Source organism: Tupaia chinensis, unplaced genomic scaffold (assembly GCF_000334495.1).
Source record: "Tupaia chinensis unplaced genomic scaffold, TupChi_1.0 Scaffold145659_1, whole genome shotgun sequence".
Lineage (NCBI taxonomy): Eukaryota > Metazoa > Chordata > Mammalia > Scandentia > Tupaiidae > Tupaia > Tupaia belangeri.
The window spans coordinates 88,609-97,836 of NW_006205516.1; positions in this window are offsets into that span (position 1 = coordinate 88,609).

The following is a 9,228-nucleotide window of genomic DNA, read 5'->3' on the forward strand; positions in this document are numbered from 1 at the left end:
GAAAATGAGAAATCATCCCCCAGGGAGGATGGCCACGCCACAATCCCCTCCTCCATTCTCCCCTTGGGATCTTGGGCACACACATACACACACATGCCCGGAGTGAGTTTAAGCCACCAGGTCCGGAACTCGAACTGCGGACAACTACATAGGAGTCCAGTGACATAGCCATTATGCCATCTGCTAGTACCTCAGCTTCTGATTTCAACTACCTATTTTAGATATCTCTACCTGTCTCTAAGTTACTAGATATCTGGAGCTACTTTTCTATACGTAATACAAAAGCATTATTCCAGAAATAATTAAGACGACTATTATTGCATTATGTTATAATATACATAACATAAAAGTTACCATTACAATCATTTAATTTATTTAATTTTCTTAGAGTGATTTTTGCTATAAGGTGCACGTGTTCACCAAGAAAGGGACAAAAAGGGAGAAATCACCTCCCAGCGGGATAGCCACGCTGCAATCCCTTCTCCATTCTCCTCTTGGGATCTTGGGCACGTGCGCACCCAGCATGAGTTTTAAGTCGCTGGGTCCAGGACTCAAGCGGCAGTTGACTACGTGTGAGTCCAGCAACGTAACCATTATGCCATCTGCTGGTCCCACCATTTTAATCACTCTAAGTGGACAGTTCTGTGCCATGAAATTCATTGACATTGCTGTGCAACCATCACCACCGTCCATTCCAGAATTTTTTCACCTTCCCAAACTGAAACCCTGTACCCATTGTGCAATAATTCCCTGATAGCCTCTCCCCCAGCCTTTAAGAGTCACCATTGTACTTCCTGTCTCTGTGAAGTTGCCTACTTCCTGTAGCTCATAGAAATCAAGCGATTTGTTCTTTTGTGTCGGACTTACTTCTCTTAGCATACTGTCATTAAGGTCCATCCATAAACAGATTTTTATTCCCTGTTTGGACTATATGCTATTCCATTCCATTTACATGCCACACTTTGATGATCCATTCATATATCAAGGGATGCGCGGGTTGCTCCCGCTCTTTTTGTGAATAATGCTGCTAAGAACATGGGCGTACAAGTCCCTGCTTTCAGTTCTTTGGGGTATATAGGCAACCTTCGCTTAACGATACCCAGTTCCATTCCTACCACTCTGTCATTAAGCCAACGGATTGAAAAGTACAGAACTTGAAGGCAGGTATCTTGCGGTGTGTGGCGGCACCACAGGGTATGTATTTTTCAATAGGTGCCACATGAAACCACACTAGAATAATGAAATCCTAGCCATCTAAAAAGCATTCCTTACATAAGTGCCAGAAAGCAGCAACACACACCACAACACAATCATGTAAATCCAGTGCAATCATTTTTATTTATTCTGAATATTATTATGGGTCCATGATAAAGTACAAATTTAAATATGTAGTCTTGCATGACAGTGAACACTGGGTGCAGTGAGCACTAACCAACGGTGGGAATGAGTCCAAGACTGAGAAAGGGGATCCAATTCCAGAGACTCCCACAGACTGAGAGAGGGGACTCCCCATGCTGTGGAATTGGTCCTAAGTCCCAGCAGTTGTTAAGCAGGTAGGTTGTTAAGTGACAAGTGGGTATATACCCAGATGTGGAATTTCTCGGTCATATGGTAATTATATATTTCGTTTTTTGAGAAACCGACATTTTTTCCCCACAAAAGCTGCACCGTTTTACATTCAGAGTTCCAGTTTCTCCACATCCTCTTCAGCACATGCCACTTTCTTTTCTGTTGTTAGTAATAGCTACCCAAATGGGTGATAGTGGTATTTCATTGTGGTTTTAAGACTCACTCTTTTTTTAAGGTTTTTGCCAGAGGGCACACGTGCTTGTCATAGAGAAATAGAGAGAGAGATAGCGAGAGGAAAAGTGACAAGTCACCCCCAGCCACTCCACAGTCTCTTCTCTATTCTTCTCCTGGGATGTTCGGCACACACTCACACACTCTTGGCATGATTTTCAAGTCGCCAGGTCCAGGACTCAAACTGCGGTCAGTCGTGTGGGGGTCTAGCGGAGGAGCCACTATGCCACCTGCTGGCCCCAAGACGAACATTTAAGAAGACATTTTTTAGCCTTCTGGCTTCAAATACTTATTCTCCTTGGGAACCAGCAGTTGGCATAATGGCTATGTTGCTGGACTCCCACGTAGTCAACCACGGTTTGTGTCCCGGACCCGGTGGCTTAAACTCACACCAGGCATGTGTGTGTGCCCAAGATCCCAAGAGGAGAATGGAGAAGAGGGGACTGCAGCATGGCCATCCCCCCTGGGGGGAGTGATTTCTCGCTTTCTGTCTCTCTGTCTCTCTCTGTCTGTCTGGCAAGCGCACGCGCCCTATAGCAAAAACCTCTCCAAAAAAATGATAAAAAAAATACTTATTCTCCTTTTATATAGTTGTATATATTTTTAAAGAATCCCTCATTTAATTTTGTTTATCATCATTTTTTAAAAATCTGCTACGGGGCATACACACGCTCCAGAGAGAGACAGAGAAAGAGGGGGTGGGAGAAGGGAGAAAGCAAGGTGCCAGGTTGGATACTGGAAGCTGTAGCCAGCCAAGTGAGCATCCAGCACCTTAACCACAACACCACCTGCTGGCCCCTGGTTATACCCTATTTAAATCTTACCTAAAAGATTCTTATTACCTACATTACTAACTGAATATTCAGAAAAAGAGAAGTAAGCATTAGTGAGTTTTTTCAGCTTCCTAGATTCAAGTCATTGTTCTGGACATTTGGTTACTACTACTCACATATTGTACTGATATATCATCTCAGTGAAAAATAATTTGGGAGTGAAGAGATTGTGGTTTCCATATTTGGGTTAGAACTACTTGTCTGCAGTTGTCTGTAGTTAGCTAATTACCCAGTTATTCACAGTGAAAAAGTATATTCTCACACGAGATAAGAGGATGATGCAGAATGGCTTCCTAACTTGAGAATTCAAACTGATTTCCTTAGCTATCCCTCCTAGACCAGTTATCTAGGTCCCATAGTTATTAATAGCCTTAACTTGTTATTTCAAACAATAGACAAAAACGTAGTATTGACAAGAAAGATTTCCCAGCTTTCTTGATTCAGTAATTTTTCTTCATCATCATGGCATAAACTCATTCTGGATATCGCTCTTTATCTTTGAGTTATTAATAACCTAGATACTGGGGCCGGCAGGTGGCATGGTGGCTAATGGCGCTGGACTCCCACATGGCCGACCGTGGTTCAAGTCCTGGACCTGGAGGCTTGCTTTCTCACTTTCCCTCTCTCTCTCTCTCACACACACACTCTCACTCTCACTCTCACTGTTGCTCTCTCCCTCCCTGGTCAAATTTAAATAAATAAATAAATAAATAAATAAATAAATAAATAAATAAATTTAAATAAAATAATTATTTAAAAAAATAATAACCTAGAGGTGCCGGCAGATGGTGTGATGGTTAAAGGTGCTGGACTCCCACAATGCCAACTGTGGTTCGAGTCCTGGACCTAGTGGTTTGCTTTCTCACTTTCCTTCTCTCTCTTTCTCTGTCTCTCTCTAATCAAACTGGAGAACAATAATAATAAAAAAAGTTAAATAAAATAATTATTTAAAAACTAATGACAATAACCTAGATACCACAAGATATCTATGGCACAAATGCATTAATCAAACGAGTAAAGAGAATTTTAAGTTGAAAAGATATCTTTGTGGAGGCCAGCAGATGATGTAGCAGTTACATAACTGGAAACCTGCATGGCTGGTCCCCCAGAATAGAAATTTAATGAAGAACAAAACAGGAGATTACTTATACACATTAATAATATCAGCTATTAATATACGTATTCCTAATTTAAAAATAAGGACTAAAAGTAATAAATAAATGAAAACATTATTCTCAAACCTAACATATTTCTGTGTGATAAACGTTGGTATTATGGATAAGTAGTGGTACCTATTTCATTATTTAGAGGTAACTAGGTACACTAACAACATTGATTTAAAGATGGAAATCTGAGGGGCCAGCAGTTAACGTAATGGCTATGTCACTGAACTCCCATGTAGTCTACCACAGTTGGCTTAAACTCACAAAGAAAGAAATCTGGGACCAGCAAGTGATATGGTGGTTAAGGTGTTGGACTCCTACATGGTCAACTATGGTTTGAGTTCCAGACCTGGCAGCTTTCTTTCTCTCTCTTTCTTTCTTTCTTTGGAGAGATTTTCACTATAGGGCGCGTGCGCTTGCCAGACAGACAGAGACATAGAGACAGAGAGACAGAAAGTGAGAAATCACCCCCCAGGGGGGATGGTCACGCTGCAATCCCTTCTCCTCCATTCTCCTCTCGGGATCTTGGGCACGTACTACACACGCCCTGCATGAGTTTTAAGCCACCGGGTCCAGGACGCGAACCACGGTCGACTACGTGAGAGTCCAGCGACATAGCCATTACGCTAACTGCTGGTTCCCTTTCTCTCTCTGTCTCACTCTCTCTCTGGCGAGTGCATGTGTCCTACAACAAATTTAAAAATAATAATAATGACTACAATTAGACAAATAATCATTTTTTAAAAAGAGACAGAAATCTGGGGACCAGCAGATGGTGTAAGGACTACATCACTGGACTCCCACATAGTTGGCCACGGTTTGAGTTCTGGACCCAGCAGCTTAAAACTCACATTGGGCACATGTGTGTACATGTCCAAGATCCTGCAGGAGAATGGAGGAGAAGGGGTTGTGGCGCGGTCATCCCCCGGGGGGGACGGTGACTTCTTGCTTTCTGTCTCTTTGTCTCTCTCTGTCTCTCCAGCCAGAGCATGTGCCCTAATAGCAAAAATCTCTCAAAAAATAAATAAATAAAGACAGAAATCTGAAACCCATTCTTCTCACCTCTAAATATTAATTCTTAGCTTATTGATGAGTTAGAATTATAGATAACTATTGTTACCTGAATATGTTGGGTCATTGGGAACGTCACGATGAATTTTTCTATGTGCCACGGGGCATCACAACTTTTCTGATGATCCGATATTTGTCAGAGTTCTCCAGCGAGACAGAAATCAATAGGACATAAATAGATATATAAGAGATTTACTGTGGGAAGTGGCTCCTGTGATCATACGGTCCCAGAAGTCCTCCAATCTGCCGACTGCAAGCTAGAGAACCAGGGAAGCTGATGGTGGAACACTCAGCCTGAGGCCAAAGACTCGAGAATGGAGTTGGGGGCAGAGCACTGGCTTAAGACCCGGAGTCCGGAAGGCCTAACATGGAGCTCTGATGTCTGAGGGCAGGAGAAGATGAATGTCCCAGCTTCAGAAGAGAGAGACAATTCACCCTTCCACTAAGTTTTTTATTCCTTCTGGGCCTTCTATGGATTTGGATGATGCTACCCATGTCGGTTGAGTCTCTTACTCAGTCTACGGATGTGAAGGTTAATGTTTTCCAAAACACCCTGAGAAACACTCAGAAATAATGTTTTACAAGCTATCTGGGTATCCCTTAACCTTGTCACACATTAAACAAACAAACAAACAAACAAAAAACTAGTCTAGAAGGAATAGCGAAAGATAGCCAGGAAATCTATTAGAATCCCAAAGTTGAGGGACCAGCAGTTAGCATAATGGCTACGTTGCTGGACTCCCGTGTAGTACACTGCAGTTGGAGTCCCGGACCCGGTGGCTCAAACTCACACCAAGTGCATGTATGTGCGTATCCAAGATTCCAAGAGGAGAATGGAGGAGAAGGGATTGCGGCATGGCCATCTTCCCTGGAGGGTGATTTCTCACTTTCTGTCTCTCTGTTGCTCTGTCTTTCTGTCGAGCATACATACTCTATAGCAAAAAAGGAAAAGAAAAAAGAGTCCAGAAGTTGAATAACCATTCTTCATACCCCTGATTCTTATCTCTTACAGGAATAAAGACTTAGAACTATAACTAACTACTGGTAACCAAGTTACTAGTTAACTACAGATAACTAGTTGAAGCCAGAAAGAGGAAGTTACAAATCCCCTCAACAGGTAATTCTTTTTATTTTTTAAACGTTAAGCAATTTATTCAGGAAATCAGTGTGCCAGTTTTATTTCATCTTACTTTAAACATTTTTAAAGTTTTTGTTATCGGGTGTGTGCACTCACCAGAGAGGTCAGGGGGAGAGAAAGTGAAAAATGGCAGCTCAGGAGGATGGTCATGCTATAATCCCTTCTTCTTCATTTATCTCTCAGGATTTGGGGCATCCACACACATATGCCCAGTGTGATTTTTCAAGCCACTGGGTTCGAGACTGAAACAGCACCGTCAGTCATGTGGGATCCAGCTGCCTTACCTCCACCCTGTTTGCTGGTTCTCAACTGGGAATTCTGAATTCTCATTGAAATAATAAACTAGTAACATGGATAATTAGTAGGAAGCAGGTAACTAGTTTACCAGATATCTAGAAAGACGGTTTGCATCTGAGAAGCTCGAAATCCTTCTTCTTAAGTCTCAATTCTTATTTTACTTTATTGCTTTTTCAGTTTGCGATAGTGTGTGTGCAGTCATGGAAGAAAGACGGGAAAATGAGAAATCACCCCCGCAGGGTATGGCTGTGCCACAATCCCTTTTCTTCTCAGGATTTTGGGCACGTACACATACACACACTGAGTGTGTTTTTCAAGCTGCTGGGTCTGGCATTTGAACTACGTAGTCACCCATGTGGAATTCAGCTGCCTTAACCCATGCCCCTTGCTGGCTCCAGAGAATATTTTTCATCTTCCTGTCTTACCTGCAATAATCATTTTCATTATCTCCAGTTATCAGTTATCTCTAGGTAACTGGGTTTTTTTAATTGCCGAAGAGTACATGCACTTCTGAGAGGGCGAGAGAAAACACCCCCCCACCCCATGGGGCAAACCTTTTTCCTCTATTTCTCCACCCATCAAGATTTGGGGAATGCACACACACACACACACACGCCCAGCATGTTTTTCAATGCTTTAGGCCAGGATTTGAACAGAAGTCAGCTATGTGGGATCTGGCACCCAATGCATGTAACTTAGCCACTGTGCTACAGGGCTGACGCTGTAGCTAGGGGGTTTTTTCTGTGTTTTATTTTTTATTTTTTGCTACAGGGCGCATGTGCTCACCAGAAAGACAGAGAGAGACAGAGAGATAGAACGCGAGAAATCACCCCCTCAGGGAGGATGGCCACACCGCAATCCCTTCTTCATTCTCCTCTCGGGATCTTGGGCACGCACGCACATGTTCCTGGCATGAGTTTAAGCCACCGGGTCCGGGACGTGAACCGCGGTCAGCAACATGGGAGTTCAGTGACATAGACATTATGCTAACTGCTGATCCCTCTAGGTTTTTAGGTACTAATGCTTATCTATCATTCTAGGCAAAATTCCAACAAGGAACAGTACAATATGACTATGTTTTTCACCTTCTAGGCTTCAAATACTTGTTTTAATTATCGCCAGCTACATCTAGTTAAATACTGAAATACACATGACCAAACATCTATAGTCATAACTCATTATTACAATAGGAAATAAGAAGTTAGAGTGGTGAATCATGATTTTTCCACTTCATGACTTGAAATATTTTCTGGTTATTTCTAGTTGAATCTATTTCACTACCAACATAGGTACCACCAGATATCTGTAATACAAACTCATTATTGCACCCAAAAAGTACGAGTTTGGATTTGGGCAGGCTGTGTTTTCAAACATTCATTTTTTTCTCAGTTTCTCCAATTGTCTCCAGTTCAGTGGTTATCTGGGTACTGGTAGTTTCAGAGAACTCACTCACTATGCTAACAATAAACCAAAAGTTACTTATGAGAAGAATGTTTTCTTGGCGTCTGGTTTCATTTATATATTGATAATTATATACAATTAACTAGTTTCAGGAGTACAGGTAGTTATCTATAGAACAACTCATTATTCCAACAATAGCTATGACTATAATGTTGAAAAGAATATGTACTCGACTTCCTGGAGTGATCTGCTTTTCTTCAGCAAGTAGAGAATTTAGAATCCAGAAGAACATGATTATTGATTTCCTGCCTTCAACCGGTTATTCTTGTTATCACTGGTTATTTCTAGTTGTTTCTAGGTAAGTAATTACAAACACACGATTGAATGTCTATGGCGGTAACTGATTATTCCAACCACAAAGAGAATGTATAGCTGATGAGGTTGTGTTGTGTTTTTAGATTCCCAGCTTCGATGAGTTATTCTACTCGTGTTTAGTTATCTATAGTCAACCTAATGCCTATTCATTACTGGTTGTTTGTAGTAATAACACATCCAAAAAAGTTTTAGAAAAGCGCGTTATGTGTTTCTTGGTTTGGGGGCAGCAAGTAGTTTTCGAGTTATTTCTAGTTAACTCTAGTGGATGTTGGCTTCTGTACCACGAGTTATCTACCTCCCCAATACCTGACTTCGAGAAGAAAGGCAGCTGGGGTGGTATGGCCGTGATATGGCTCTCTGTGATGCTGAGGCCACAGGAAAGGGTCCTGGGTTCACAGCCCAAGGTCTCTCTGTACACTCAGGACGCACGAGCGCCCATGATCCTGTCACTGAGACGGGGTGGATCACAGCGTGAAGACTCTTTCTCCCTCTCACAAGAAATAAATGCAAACTTTTTAGAAAAAGGAGAACTAATTGCTCTTGGGGGGGGGGATGTGTTTTTCAACATCCTGGCTTTAATTAGTTTTCTAGTTATTTCAATTATTTCTAGATAAATAGTTACCTAAGTGACACGAGTGGTCTATGTTACTAACACATTACTTCACCTAGAAATAAGAAGTGATATTGAGAAAAATGTGTTCCTGTTTTCAATTAGTCATTCAGGTTCTATCTAGTTATCTCTCTATAAAACTGACCTTAGAATCCCAGCTATTTATACCACTATCTCCACATTCCAAAAAAAAATGAAAACAGAGATTTTTAGAGATCTAAAAAAGCATGTATTTTTCAGCTTTAGGGCACGAAGTCATTTCCCAGCTAATTATAGTTATCGCTAGTTAAATATTTAGAGAGTTACCACTGGTTATCTATAGTTCCAATATCTTACATCAAGAAGAAATAAATTTAGGGAACAGCAGTTAGCGTAATGGCTATGTCGCTGGACTCCCATGTAGTCGACCGTGGTTCGCATCCCGGACCCGGTGGCTTAAACTCACACCGGGCACGTGTGCGTGCGTCCCCGAGATCCCGGGAGGAGAATGGAGGAGAAGGGATTGGGGCGTGACCATACCCCCTGGGGGGGTGATTTCTC